Source organism: Saimiri boliviensis, chromosome X (assembly GCF_048565385.1).
Source record: "Saimiri boliviensis isolate mSaiBol1 chromosome X, mSaiBol1.pri, whole genome shotgun sequence".
In the NCBI taxonomy this organism is placed as follows: Eukaryota; Metazoa; Chordata; class Mammalia; order Primates; family Cebidae; genus Saimiri; species Saimiri boliviensis.
The window spans coordinates 24,096,675-24,112,841 of record NC_133470.1 but is presented as its reverse complement, the minus strand read 5'-3'; positions in this window follow the sequence as shown (position 1 = coordinate 24,112,841).

Below are 16,167 nucleotides of genomic sequence, written 5' to 3'. Positions count from 1 at the left end.
GAAAGACATGAAAGAGAATATACTACTGTAGGAAGGTTATAGTGAATTACATGTAACTAATTAAAAAATTTCTTTGCTATAACTTGCTTTGGGTGGCTAAAATAAGGGCCCATGAGCAGTTGTACCCACATCTGAAAATCTGTAAAGCCTCTTATTGAGGTCAGTACTAGCCACAGCAATCAGCCTGATACTTCAAGCGTAATGGACCAGATTAACTTATAAAATTACGCTGAGAAGTGTTCAGAACAGAAGCTTAGAATATTAACAGTCATGCTGTTTTGGCATGTCTAAAGATGTTTCTGTGTCTTAATGTAATATTATGGCTAGAGAAAAAAGAATGTCCTCTGGAAGAAGGGGATAGTGAGCATAAATGGAAATTTGATTAAAAAGGCGAAGATAAGACATTATCTTGGTTATCCTTCTAGCTGCATAGAAATTTCAAGAGGTGTCTACTGATGCAATGAATGGAAGGAAAGATGATTCCAACACTTGTTATGATAATCCTGGCTTACGGACTAAGCTTTTTCACTCCCAATGGCCAGTATGTTCCTATTTTGGACTTAGATATATCTAATAAATTAAACTGAATTCAATAGAAATCAGTTTTTATGAACTCAGATAAAGAAAAAAAGGAAAACTAACAGCTACAGAAATAAAAGTAGAAAGGATAAAGGAAAGTTTGATTAGTTTTTTATTCACATTATGAGTTTCCACTAAATTTTGTGAATTCTTATAAAAAAGTTTAACAATTGACACTATTAATACAACTATCATTAATATGGCTAATCTTTTATTTTAGATTATTTGAACATTTTATTTTAGTATTTACATGCACTTTGTAGGTGTGCACTCATATCACTTTTTGTTTTTATTGTTTTCACCTTGTTTATGGTTTTTATTTCCCTAAGGTTTAATTTGTGAAATGATTCTTAGGCCTAAATATAATAAAGCACATTAAAATTTCTTTGAAACCAGTCAGTGCTAATTTCAATGTTGTATTTCTAGTTTACAAACAGATGTCCCTATTCTCTCTCATTAGAATAGTCTTTTAAAATAAATTTCCTAGTGGTCCTAGCCAATATCTTCTTTTAATTTCCCATTTAAATTTCTGCTCAGTTTTACACAAGGGTCTCTTTCAATACTCATCCAATCCCAGTTTCTTTCTCCCATCAATAGGTGTAAAACAATTTTTTTTCTCTTTTTTTTTTTTTTAGAGATGGAGTCTCACTCTGTTGCCCAGTCTGGAGTGCAGTAGTGCCATGTTGGCTTACTGTAATCTCACTTCCTGGGTTCAAGCAGTTCTCCTGCCTCAACCTCACGAGTAGCTGAAATTACAGGCATGTGCCACCATGACCAGCTAATTTTTATATTGTTTTAAACAGATTTTTGTCTTTAAGGTATTATTTTGCCATTGTTTGAGTCACAGATCAGGTATAAGTGCTAAATTCTCAGGCTAAGTTGCAAAATTTCCTCACATTTGACTGAAAATACATATAAATGTCCCTACATAGTGTTTTCATCTTCTTAATCGCTAATAGTCAATGAGTAGTTCATAGAAAATTTCTCCAAATTAGGGACTGCTTATTATTGCATCCTTTTTTTATTATGTAGTAAGCTTTTAGGAAAACTGTCAAAGCTTTTGCAAATTTTATTTTAATTAAGACACTTTTGTCTTAAAAATCCTAAACATTCTAGGTTCATATAACTAGTTATATGGTGCCAATTTAATGTATTTTGGCATTTAATCATTACAAATTTGCAAACATTGTGGCCAAAATGTATTTCTTTTTCCAAAGTAATTTTATAAAATGTTATACTTGTGTTTTTTTCCTCCTATCCTTCCACACTCACCAAATGAGCGTTTCACTTAAATATCAAGTGAAACTATTGAAAAAATATGTCCTCTACACATGCTTTTTTTTTTTTTTTGAAGTTGGAGTTTTACTCTTGTTGCCCAGGCTGGAGTACGGTGGTGTGATCTCAGCGTACTGCAACCTCTGCCTTACGGTTTCAAGCAATTCTCCAGCCTCGGCCTCCCAAGTTGCTGGGATTACAGGCACCTGCCACCATGCCTGACTAATTTTTGTATTTTTAGTAAAGACGGGGTTTCGCCATGTTGACCAGGCTGGTCTCGGACTCCTGACCTCATGATCCACCTGCCTCGTCCTCCCAAAGTGCTGGGATTATAGGAGTGAGCCACTGTGCCCAGCCAGCACATGCTTTTTCTTAATTGGAAAAACCTCTATGGTGTTCTGGATGACTAATGCTAGCAAAGCCTTCACACTACTGTTTGCTGAGCACTGCTTAATTAAAATTGCTAATTTAACTAACATGAATTCATCATATTAATTTTTAAGTAAATTTCTTTTTCTGAAAAATCCAATCTCAAAGTATCCCCTTGCCTATGACTAATATTTTTGATACGATCTAATTATGATTAATTTTGAACCAAGAGCCACAAAGAAGCTCTTACTCATGTTTTGTATTAATAAAACTAATAAAACAGACTGCCCAGCTCTCTTGTTTTGCTCTGAGAGATTCAATATGCCCAGAAAAATTAGGACATCTATAAAACAAGGGCTTAAGTTCTGAGCTGCTTATATATGTTCCTTGGCTAATAATGTAAGTCTTGAGAGGCAAATATCTGCCTCCACTCATGGAAGCCAATGAGGCAGTAATAAGCTTTCATCCACATGTGGCAGAATCTCTACCTCACCCTGAATTAAAAGATAAATAACTGTATTACAGTATCTCAAATATCACAAAGCTCAGAGATAAGAGAGTTTTAGAGTCACACATTTAAATAGCTCAATGATGCCATTCAAGATCCAGGTTCTTTTTAAACTCTCTTATCTTCATTCCTCAAAGTTGGCTATGTTTTCAGATTGTTGACTGCAGCAATCTAGATAGCACAATTCCCAGAGGAATAAGAGATGCTTTGCTTGCTCCCGTAGGAGTGAGGAAACATTTTCATAAGCTCACAATCACACTTCCAGGTGTTTTAGGTCATCTGAGAATTGCTGAACCAACTAGACCAATTTTTAATGAACTGCATGGCTGTGGGAAAGTTCCTTTATAAAGAAATAAGATAATGATCAAGGTGTTCTTTATACCTTGCTCTCTGGTAGCTCAGATGTAGGCACTCCATGAAGACCTAAATTCTATTATCAGCCAAAAGAAATGAAGTTGAGATGACAATAATTCATAAATTCAAGTATTTCAGATTATAGAAATGCTGTAATACTTTCAACATGTGTGATCCGCCTACCCCCATAATATTTGCACTCCCTTCCCGGGATGATGAAATATACATTACCTTCATAAAGACTTTAAGAATTATATTGGTGACAGAATCACTGTAATCTTTGAGGAATGTTCTGGTGGATATTATAGCTAATTTTTGATTATTGGTAAGAGATTCTAGATTGAAATGGCTCTTGATTTTTATAGAGATGACAGATACCTTGGGCAAGTAGTGGGAAAAGATCCCAAATAGTAGGCTAAGTGGCATGCTTACACGTAACAAAGATAGTAGTAGTATTCCAAGCGACCTTGTATACAGTGGCCTTTGGCAGTGGTTAAATAGATTATAGAATCTTTAGGGCGAAAATGATAGAAAGCTTACTAAAGTCCTGTTTAATTTATCTCTTATTTATTTATTTATTGTTATAATACTCCTGAGAAGATTTTTTTTTTTTTTACTTTAAGTTCTGGGTTACATGAGCAGAACATGCCAGTTTGTCTACATAGGTATACATGTGCTATGGTGGCTTGCTGCATCTATCAACCCATCATCTAGATTTTAATTCCCTCATGAACTTTATCTAAATTTAAAAGTTCAACTCTGGTGAATGGACACTGAATTTGAGTAACTGTTACCTTTCTCAATTCTTTGCAGTTCCTATAGACCTTGCATTAAGGGGATGTTACCAAAATGCCAGGGGTTTGGTCTAGTTCTTACTTGCTGCTCCCAACACAGAAAGCCAGTCACTGAGATGAATATTGCCAGGGGAGAAGGCTTTATTCAGGTGCTGCAGCTGAGGATAATGGGAGATCAGTCTCAAATTCATCTCTCTGACTGACTAAAATTGGGAATTTATATATTGGGAAAGGAATGTATCTACATGTGGGTAAACAGGAATTAGGGAGGGATAAGGAAACCATGAAGAATGAGGGGTCTGGCTTCTCATTGTCTGGGTATGGTGATCTGGTGACTTTCAGTTCCATGATACTATCTGGGAGGCCTGAGGATTGGTTTCCTGAGGAAAGAGCTCAGATAAGACAAATGTAAGTCTCAAGGTTTATAAGTGGGAGGATCAATGTCTAAACTTACTTTAAAAGGCCATAAACATCAGTTCTATGGAACAATTGGGTTGATTTCAGGGACATTGAGTATCTTCTGTGGACCTCGTTATTGCTCCACTGGCATCCCCTCTGATCCTTATTTGTTTGCCTCTCTGTGCATCTCCTCCATCTTTGGTGTGCTTTACTTCTGATTCTTCTCTGCAGAACTGCCTTTGGGCTACTGGAACATCTTTGTCCACGTGATCAGAGAACTGAAGTTCCTGAGTATTTATATTCCCTGGAGCAGCCATTAGCAAATGACTAATGTTTGAGGGAGAGTGTAAAACCCCAGCTTCATAATCTCTACTAAGAACATTTTGAGGTGTAATATACAATCTAAAGATTCCCTGTTGCAATAAGCTGAAACTACCTACAGTTTACATATTTGTTCAGTTTCTTCCTCTTTCTTATCTTGCTTCCTCCAGTTCTTGAATATTGGGAATGCTTCCTTAATAAATCACTTGTACATTATTCCTTGTCACTGAGTGTGCTTCTGAAGAACCTAACTCTTGAAGAAGTACATTATAATATCACAGATACCTTGCCAATTTCTCCTAGCCTTCCACTTTAGGACGTACGGTCCTTTACCAGGGTAAATTTATACATGAGAAAAATGTCAGGATTTTAAGGGACTCTTTCGAAGCAACTTTGAACTAATACCAACCTATATAGACTGAAAACAGCAATTCACTTTGCCGGTGAGAGTGTAAGTTATAAGGGTCCTGTTATAACTTGAATTGTTTTCTAAATGAGCCTCATGGTAGAACCACAGTGACTTCAAAACCCAATCTACATTCATTTCGCCACTAGTTGATTGTGTGTATTATAAATAGGTTCAGTAAACAGCAGAATTCCATATTAGTTCTTGGACTTTTGGAATATTGGCTTTTCTATTGCATTGGAGCAAGTCTTTGTTTCTGAAATCATCTTCATAAACTCTGACAATTAACCCAAAGGGAATCCAGCATGCTTAGAAGAATCAAGAAAATTAGGTCAAATAATTTAAAAAAGAATTCAGAAATTGAGATGCCTATCATATCTCCATTCTTGAGCTCAAATTAACTAATGAAGAAGGTAGATGTCTCTCAGAAAATGACAATAAATTATCATAAATGTACTTAATAAGTGCCTATTCTTATGCAGGATATTTTCTTGACCCCTTCATTGGACCTGTGACAGGGATATCCCATTTATTCAGCCCACAGTGCTCAACCCTTCACAGGAGGAAGCATGTAGGCAAGTGAGTAAGGTAACCAGTTAGCCACTTCAGTGCCAGCAGAAGCAAACTCAGTTTACTTGGGTCCACTGCATCCTACTTCTCATAGGAGGAAGCACATAGGCAAGCAAGTGCAGGAACTGATGACTGCTTTGGCACTGGCAGGACCAAAGTCCATGCAGGTCCTGTGGCAGAGTCCAGGTGGGGGTGGCTGCAACCCCAAGGCCCAAGAGGGCATGTTACAATGCTCTCTTAGCTCTTCTGTCTGTGGACAGCAGTGTGTTATCAGCTCAATGGGCCCTTTGCCTCTGCCTGTGGGGCAACTGCTCTCTGCCAGTGAGGGCAAAGGGCCAGTGTGACAGCCTTTTTGGGTACCTGCATTTGGTTAGCCCCAAATTCTTGTGTGGTGCCCAAGAAGAAGGACATATGGACAAATTGAAGGATAGGGAATGTGGAGAATTTTATTGAGTAATGAAAGTGGCTGTCAGTGGAGAGGTTAGCTGAGCTGCAAAGGAGATGGGAAGGGCAAGTGGCTCTCTCCTAAAGTCAAGTCGTCTTTCTGCCTCTCTCTCCTCTAAAGTCAAGTTGCCTCTCTCTAATGCCCAGCCATCACCTCTGAAGTCAGCTCACATCTCCCCAACATCCAGCCACTTCTCCTCTCTACCAGATGAGTCTGGGGTCTTTATAGGCACAGGATGGGGGATGGGGTGGGCCATAGGTAGTTTTAGAAAAGGTAGCATTCAATTGGCAAAAAGACATTACTTGGAAAGAACCAATCAGAAGAGAGTGGGCAAACAGGGGTAATAGTTCTTACTTTGGGCCATGGGTTTCAGACTTTTCAGCTTGAAGGTGGGGCTTCGCCAGGGACCTACCCCTGTCTGCCTAGAGTTTCTCTGCCTCCTGCCTCTATCACCTCCACATGGGGTTTCCTTACTGGGGTCAGTCTGTAGTTCCTGACATCTTGTCACAGTTATTGATTTAAAAACAAACAAACAAAATGAGCTGAAGAAACAAAAACAAAAAATAGAGGCTGTTTGTCATCACCTACAAAGGATAGGCATCTTGTATTATGGCTATAGAATCTAAACGTGAATTTAATCTTGAACATTTCATTATCAAACAGTTCAGCTACATTTTGACATCATACTAATAGAACTGAAAGAGTTAGAAATCTCGTGCACCTTTGTAAGGCACATGCTAGCCAGGGTGAGAGACAGAGAGAGATTAAACCCAATGAGAAAACATCCTAACTCTTCTGAGTCCAGTTGTTTGGACCAACTTAAAATATTCCCTCCAAAGTAGAAAACAGATTACACCTTCTAATGCTAAGGAGAAAACACAATAATACTCAGGAATTCTTTGATTTTGAATTCAACATTTGAGGGTACTACTTCATTGATGCTGAGTTAATAGAAAGGATGCTTTGAGTTAAATCCAGAAAATCTATCCAAGCAGATGCACTACAAGCAAGACCTTTCATTTGGGCATTATATCCAAGCAGATTCAACATTACCTAAAATAACCATGTTAGAGGTATAGATACTATGGCAAGGCTTCATAAGCAAATCATAGGCTTTTCTAGAAAGGCATATATATATATATATATATATATATATATATATGAATATATAGTATAGATATAAACACACATAATCATGAAGAGGGTTCGGTCTTTCTATATGAAACCATGGAAGATTTTGTTCCCCTGACAGTGGAACAGTAGGTGACTATGTAAATGATGTAAATGGTACTACCAAATATAAACTAAATATTTGTTTCCGGTTTGCGAAAATCAGTTATTTAGTCAGGAGTGCTCCAATATCTAGTAATATGAGCAGGATAATTCAAACTCTGGGAATGCTTACTCCTGCCTCACTGGCATCCCTCCTTAACCTATGTTTCTGGCTTTATGTGGCATTTTCTATAACCAATGAATTGAGGAAAATTTTTGAGCTTAGATTATATATGGTTCTGCATCATTTGCTGACCTGTGTCAAAGGCTGATGTTCATGTTATGTTACATAGAGATGGGCCAAAAGGATGCTGTCAAAAGGTGAAATCCTGCCAGTGGAAAAAATTTCAAATGGCCTATTTAGTAGTACACTTTGCTTGTAAGAAAAGATAGCCGCAGGTAAGTATAAACAGCAATTTATAGCAGAGGTGTTTGGTAATAAGGGACTTAAAAGAGATACTACTGCATTGTCTTACAGAATGCTGGATAAGAACTAAATCAGTGCATAATATATGATTGTTTCTAGCCAGCATTTATGAGGTAAGTATTAAACCACAGGAGATGGTGGTTTTCAGATTAAAATCAATGACATACTCAGTTTTACTTTAGATCTTTATATGTCTGGGCTCTCATTTGAGAATCCTATAATAAATGTTTCCGCTGTGGAATATAATAATATTCCTTTTAAGTTGTAAATGATTGACATCTGACAATTTCAACCTCTTAATAAAAATCATTGGGTAATCAGGCAAAATAATAGAATAAATAAAAAGGGAGCGAAAAGAGAAAAAATGAAACAACAACAACAACAAAAAAAAAAACAAAGATGGACAGGGAAAAAAGTTAAGATGTTAGTTGGAGTAACTGATCCAAACTACGAAGAAGAAATACGATTGGTGATACATAACAGAGGCATAAGCAGTGTGTATGAAACTTGGTTGATTTCCTCAAGTGATTCCTCATACTACACTGTCTGGAGATAAGGGATAATGGAAAACTCTTGAAACTATATGAAAAAAAAGCATTGAAAGTTTATACCACTCAGAAATAAATATGTACATGAGAAGCAGGATATTTCCCTGATCCCTTCGTGGATGGGAACTGGAGCGCACGGGCACCAGCAGGGATGAACTCCACTAACTTGCCAGTCTACCCGTCTACCTTTCGTCGTAGGGGGAGCACAGGTGAGTGGGTACTGGAGCCAGGGCGAGTGCTTTTGGGCACTGGCAAGAGCAAACTCTGTACCGACTCTGCAGCAGCATCTAGGGGAGGGTGCCCACAACCCCTGAAACCCCAGAGGAAGTGTTCCAGTGCCCTTTTAGCTTTCCTGTCCATGGATAGCTTAAGTGTTAACAGCTCAGTGGAGGGTCAGCGTGACAGCCGTTTGCACCTGTACTTGTGGTGTCTGAGTTCTTGACCAGCGTCCAGGAGGAATGAGGTTACACAAATGAATTAAAGTTGTTAAATATAGGGGATTTTATTGATTTTGAAAGTGGCTGTCAGTGAGAAGGGGAGTTGGAAAATGGAGGGAGCCCTAAGGTAATCTTCCCCTGGAGTCCAGCCATCCTTGTTTCTGATTTGCCAAAATCAGTTATTTAGTCAGGAGTGCTCCAATATCTCCAAAGGTACACCATCAAGCTGTCCCTCTGAAGTCAAGCTGCTTCTCTCTGATGTCCAGCCACAGTCTCCAACATCCAGGTGTCACTTCTCTCTGCCAGCAGAACTTGGGGTTTTTATGGACACATGGTGCAGGGTGGGGGGACCAGCCATGGGTGGTTTTGGAAAAGGCAACATTCGAGGGGTAAAAACAGGGAGGTACATTTTTCACTTTGGGCCATGGTGCCAGGCTTTTTGGCTTGAGGATGAGACTTTCACCAGGGATCTACCCTCTTCTGCCCAGAATTTCCCTGCCTCCTGTCCCTATCACATGGATCTAATTAACTCTTAATCAGCTCAGGAGGTGGCTGAAGAAATGGGAACATACAATGAGTAAAGAGAAACATTGCAAATACCTACAATCTGGAGAGCAATGAGAAAGATAGAGAATGCACCCTCTTACTCATATTTTCTACCTTGTTTACTGTGTCACATATAGATACACAGATATTAAATAACAGCCCTTTCTTCTTTTCTGTTCTTTCATCCTTCCTACTATAAGTGGAATGCATAATGGTGCACTTTAGAATACTGATATAAGATTATTACTAATACTGAGGCATCACCTAGAGATTGTGACTTGTTACTGTTTAGATTAACCAAACATGGCCTATTGACTTGGAAATTTAAATAAGGAAGAAGCATGAATTTGGATGTTGGCAATTCTGTAGAAGGCACATATCATTATTTCTGGCATCAAACATCTGAACAGCTTTTTTTTTTTTTGAGAACAGGCTAGGCTGAGGGCCCTGTTTTCTACTACAAAAGCCATCATGGTGGATTTTTTTTCCTTGAAAGAGCCATGAGACAAGCACATGACTTAGGCCTGGCAATTAGGCTGTTGCGAGCTGACATTCTGAAACTTGAAGGCATAACAAAAAGGACACTGTTTACGCAGTAACAGTGATGCTAGCAGAGACATCCTAATTAGACTTTTCGAGTGCAGTTTGGGTAAATACCCAACTGGATATCTTATACTACATGTGTGTTATTTCATCAATCTGATTCTTTGACCTTCTTCTCAGCTTTGTAAGCTTTGTGATGTTCTTCCAACAGTTATTTTTCTGTTTCTGATTGATAGTTTGACAGTGTTTCTTACAATGTAAATCTTCATTGGGACAGCAAGTAACCTATCCTGTATAGGTCAGTTTTTGTTTCTAAAATGAAGAGTGGAAAGTAGATATTTAAGATTTCTTCAAATTTAAATTTATTTGTTAAAAGTTACATGATAGATAAAAAGACATGTTTTGGAAATTTATTTAATAAGTGAACTTGGCTATTCCAATTTCTCATTAATTTTATCTCCATAAAAATTGCTTTATGGATTTTAAAAGGGTAATCTCATAGTTAAGAAATACTCTACTGTATTCTAAAGATTCAATTTTTAAATTATTAACTTCAATTATAAAAGAACATGTCACATATGCCTGTTGTGCAAGACAATGTTTGCATAGCTGTGCATTCAATGTCAAGTTTTTTCAAAATTCTATCAGGAAAGTGATCTTTAAAATATTGCTTTTCCAAAAAAAAGATTGTATTTTCATACTTCCATTCTTGGTAGTTTATTTTATTAACCTGTTTATATATTATCAAGATTTTGAGATGTCCCTTTTAGAGCTGATAATGTGTGACTCATGTTTCTTGAGAAATATAATGAAAATATTCAGAAGCCTGTATTCTGAAAAGTATTTGATATGCGCCTTCTTATTTCAGTCAAAGAGAAGAGAGTAAACACACACAAAAATAAGACAGCCACTTGTAGTATCCTATCATAAATAACTCCTGTATGAGACTTGAGTTAGGGGAAAAAAAATATTGTGTACAAATGGAACAAGGTAATTGCTTCTGTTCTTAATTTTTCTTTTGAATTGCCATGAGTATCTTTTAAGTCACTGCTTAAAAGTTTGATAAGTGAACAGTTTTTAAATTTTGCTTTAAAAAATATTGATTGTCATGACATCTTTTATACTAGAGTCATTAAATATAATAAGATGGTTGAATAAATATTATCTGTCAGTAAAATATCATTGCTAAACCCAAGTAGATTTGTTTAGAAATATCAATTAAAACAGATAGAGACTTTTGTCTTTTTAAAATACAAAAGGGTAAATCCAAGCACTTAATAAAATGAACAAAACAAGGCCGGGCACAGTGGCTCACACCTGTAATCCCAGCACTTTGGGAGGCTGAGGTGGGTAAAACACTTGAGGTCAGGAGTTCAGTACCAGCCTGGCCAACATGGTAAAACCCCATCTGTACTAAAAATACAAAAAAAATTAGCCGAGTGTGGTGGCAGGTGCCTGTAATCCCAAATACACAGGAGGCGAGGCAGGAGAATCATTTGAACCCAGGAGGTAGAGGCTGCAGTGAGCCGAGCTCCCACCACTGCAATCCAGCATGGGAAACAAGACTCTGTCTCAAAAATAAACAAATAAATAAAAACAAATATGAACAAAACAAAATAACAAAAGGTCTCCGCTAGATAATTCTGTTAAATAATTAGTAATATCTCTTTGTTTTTAATTCTAAACTGATGAAAATATGATTGTAAAGCCTAATACAATTTTAATTGTAGAAAAACACAAACAAAAGCCTGTAAGGATAAAAAGAGAGCTGTGGCCCTGACGTTTTATCAATGCCTTGGCCATGTAAAGTAGAAGAAATTAAAGATGTATTAAACAATTTTTTAGGACTAAAATTTGCCTTGAACATATTTAGTTATATGTCTGCATACGTATATGTATATATATTATGTGTGCGTATAACCAAATAAATGATTGGTTTACAAAATCAGTACATATAAGTAGAAATTTATGGGTTTTAACATTTTGTTTTGAGCAACAAAAATAATATTATACTTTGGACTGAAGAATTTAATTTTATTTATCAAGTAGAAAATATAAAACCCTTAAACTATTACTCATTTAAATTATATAATTATCCCTTTTTCCACAACAACCTATTTGGGACTTCTTATGTGTATTAACATAACTATTTTTTGGTAAATCTTTCATTAAATGAACATTGTTCATAGGAGAAAATGAGAGCTAAGATTTTGAACTAAATAACACAAATTTTTATTAATTCTTAGTAATCCAATTTCTCCTCACATTTTATAGATTTGATATAGTCTTCCTTGGAAACAGAATCAAAATTTTATTCCTAGGTAATAACATTTAAATATATATGTGTGTGTGTGTGTGTGTGTGTAATATTGTGTACTATAAGTGTATAAATATGAATATACAGTAAATATATAAAGGGTAAATATGCCATGGTAATTAATATATTAAAAAGTATAAAGTTCTGATAACCTCTCTCCTCATACATGCACACATGTATGTGCACACTCAGAAAGAACATGCTGAATAAAGACTGCCTCTGCTCTTACAGTACTAACAATTATGGCTGCAAAATAGAGTTGTCATCATGGTTCTAAAGTATACAATTTTCATTCAGTTATGAAACTGCATTTTATTTTTACATGCACCTGCTTCTGGTCTGTATTTTATTTTTCATTTGGACTTTACTCTTTCTAGAATTGATCTTTGTGCTTTACTGAAGATTTTCAGCTCTCAAAAAAAGAAATAGTAAGTCAAACACTTCCTTTTGCTGGAAGACAAAACAAGGAACATGTGATCCTGAGAAATTTATTTTGGTTATGCATATGGTTTCTCCCATTTAATATTGAAATCTCTTTCATTCACAAATCTACTAGAGAAAAGGAACGACGCTTTTCTCCTCCCCAATCTCAGGAGTTTCACGTTTATCTTTAGAGCCATGTAGAGCTTCTTTCCAAGAACTTCAGATTTAGAATGATTAAATATTTCAGATCATCTAATCACTTAAGCCCTATACATACGCTTTAAATATGCTTCATTAAAAAAAGCCAGATATAAAATTTGCAACTTGTCTAAGTGAATTTACAACACTTGTCTGCAGAGTCTAGAAACAGTTTTGTTGGAAATAGCCAGAGCATTAGAGTGTGTTTTCTATTGTTTGCTGTTCTTTTTTAAAAATTTTATTTATTATACTTTAAGTTCTGAGGTACATGTGCAGAAAGTGAAGGTTTGTTATATAGGTATACAAATGCCTGTTTGCTGTTCTTAACACAGTATTAGAAAATAAGACATTAGCCTATTCAAGCATCAGTTTTCAAGCAGATATAGAATGAAATATATACATAGTACAGAGATGAAAAATCTTTGTTTGTTTGTTTTTTTACATATGAGGCAAATTAGAATTCTACTCCATTTCTGGGAAACATAATTGACAAATATACCAAACATTACACTACAGTGTACTAGTAGACAAGGTTTTGCTATTGCCCAGTCTGGAGTGCAGTGGTGCAATCATAGATCACTGTAACCTTGAACTTCTGGGCTCAAGCAGTGTTCTTGCCTCAGCCTCCTGAGTAGCTGGGATTGCACATGCATGCCACCATGCCCGGCTAATTTTCAATGAGATGAGAGATCAGTTTCATGTCCATCTCCCTTACTGACTAAAGTTAGCAGTTTATATAGCAGGGGATAAATGTAATAATGTGTTGGAAAACAGGAACTTGGAAGGGGTAAGAAAACAAAATGAGGGCCACTGAAGTGGCCTCCACAACTGCATCACTCAAGGAGGGTAAACTTTCCAAAGCCCGTTTAAATTATGGCCATGAAAGCTAAAAGTAAATATTTCCTTATATAAATCAGACTCAGAATCTAATCAGACTTTCCCATGTCAGGGATTTTTTATAATACCAATCTCATATGTTGTCATCTTGGTATGCACCATGTTATGGAAACACCAGTGGTGCAGTTTGGGTCCTGCTATTTGCCACACAGAAAACCAATGACGGAGATGATGAGTATTGTCAAGGAAAAAGGCTTTAATCAGGTGCTGCAGTCATGAGATGGGAGATCAGTTTAAAATCCATCTCCCTTATTGACAAAAGTTAGCAGTTTATATAGCAGGGAATAAATGTAATAAAAAGTTGCAAAACAGGAACTCAAGGGGTAAGAAAACAAAATGAGGGTTCTCGCATCTCATTGTTTGTATGTGGTAATCTGGTGAGTTTCAGTTCCTTGATTATTTTTGAAAGACTTGGGAGTCCTTTCCTGAGGAAGGAACTCAGATAAAACAAATGTAACTTTCAAGCTTTAAGACCAGAAAGATCAATTTCTTTCTTTATCCAAAAGATAAATAAAGAAATGTTTATGGAACCATTGGGTTGGTTTCAACCAGTGACTTTGTGTATTTCCCACTCTTCCATTTTCCCAATGTAAATTTTTTTGTCCTTTCCTCTCACTACCTGCTATTGTATATTGAGTTTGAAGATAGTGAAGCATATCTGGCATGTTCGTTTTCTATTTGTCCAGACCACAGGGAATCACACATACATCTGAAAAATGCTGTGATGTATCCTTCATACCTCGATTTTGATAGGCATGACATGTCTAATTTGGAATCTTAATTTCTTGGGATTGGGAGTTATAATAAGAGCATTTCAAAGGGATAACAAAAGGAGGCAACTATGGCAAAGCCTTCTAAATATTCATAAAACTAAGTCATCTTCTTTATTCCAGGGTACAAAAGTAAATCATATTTTAGAGCAGACATTGAAGTTAGCTGTAAGACTGAGTTCCAGCCAACGAATGTGGGCCATTTCTGGATGATAGCTTTTTTTTTTTTTTGAGACAGAGTGTCCCTCTTGTTACCCAGGCTGGAGTGCAGTGGCGCGATCTCAGCTCACCGCAACCTCCTCCTCCTGGGTTTAAGCAATTCTCCTGCCTCAGCCTCCTGAGTAGCTGGGACTACAGGCGTGTACCACCATGCCCAGCTAATTTTTGTACTTTTAGTAGAGACGGGGTTTCATCATGTTGACCAGGATGGTCTCGATCTCTTGACCTTGTGATCCACATGCATCAGCCTCCCAAAGTGCTGGGATTATAGGCCTGAGCCACCCTGCCCAGCCAGATGATAGCTTTTAAATTGGCTGTGGCTTCTCCATCTTATCCATTCTCTTCTACTGGGTTAATGTATGCAGATACAGGAGCCACAAGATAGAAAGAAGCCTGGCCCCTGAATCACTGTATGAAGTAGAGCCAGTCACCAATCAGGAATATTAGCTTTAGACCTTTAGGTGAATGGAAAAAGAAACAGTTATTATCTTATACTTGTTATATATTTTTGCATATCTTTTCTTTGTGGAGCATTTTCCCTTAAAAAAGGTATGTGCCATTCATCCTCGCAAGCTACAGTTAGAGATCTCTTGAGCTATAAGAGTTAACTACTTAATCTGCTGTTTTCTTTTAATCTCTGTTCTATAATATACACTGTAGTCTCATCTTCTTAAAATATTTTTCTAGGTGGATAATTACACGTGTTCATTCACTCTCCTTTGCAGATAGAATAAAATTTCTGATTCATTATCTGGGCATTCAGAATCCTTCACAATCTGTCCTTTACTGAGTTTTATCACTTTATCAATCTCTGTCCACCTACCTTGATAAAATTGTTCTTTTCACTTCCTTTAAATAGGTAGTTCCTCATTCCCATCTCCACCCATTTGCCTATATTCTTTCATTGAATGTGTGTTATTTTTTCTTCTCTATTTTTTAAATTGTAAGTTCCATTTAAAAGCCTTGTTTAAATCCTTCCTCATTTGCAAAGTTTTTCTCTAACAATCTCAACCTCACATGAAATGTGCTGCCCTGAATTTAAAAATCACTAAATTCTATGCCATTTATTAAACAAAAGCAAGAACAAAGGGATGCAAGGAAACTTTGGGAGGTAGTGGTTATGTCTTTCATCTTTTTATTTTGAGACAGAGTTTTGCTCTGCCTCCCAAACTCAAGTGCAGTGGCGTGATCTTGGCTCACTGCAACCTCTGCCTCCTGAGTTCAAGCAATTCTCCTACTTCAGCCTCACAAGTAGCTGGCATTATAGGCCTGTGCCATGACACCTGGCTAATTTTTGTATTTTTAGTAAAGATAGGGTTTCACCATGTTGGCCAGGCTGGTCTCAAACTCCTGACCTCAGGTGATCTGCCCACCTCGGCTTCCTAAAGTGCTATGATTACAGGAATGAGTGACCATGTCCAGCCTTTTTTCATCTTAATTGTGATGATGATAACATGGGTGTTTCCATATGTCTAAATTGTTTAAATTGTACACATTAAGTATGTGTACTTCTTTGTGTATCAATTATACCTCAAGAAATCTGTTAAACA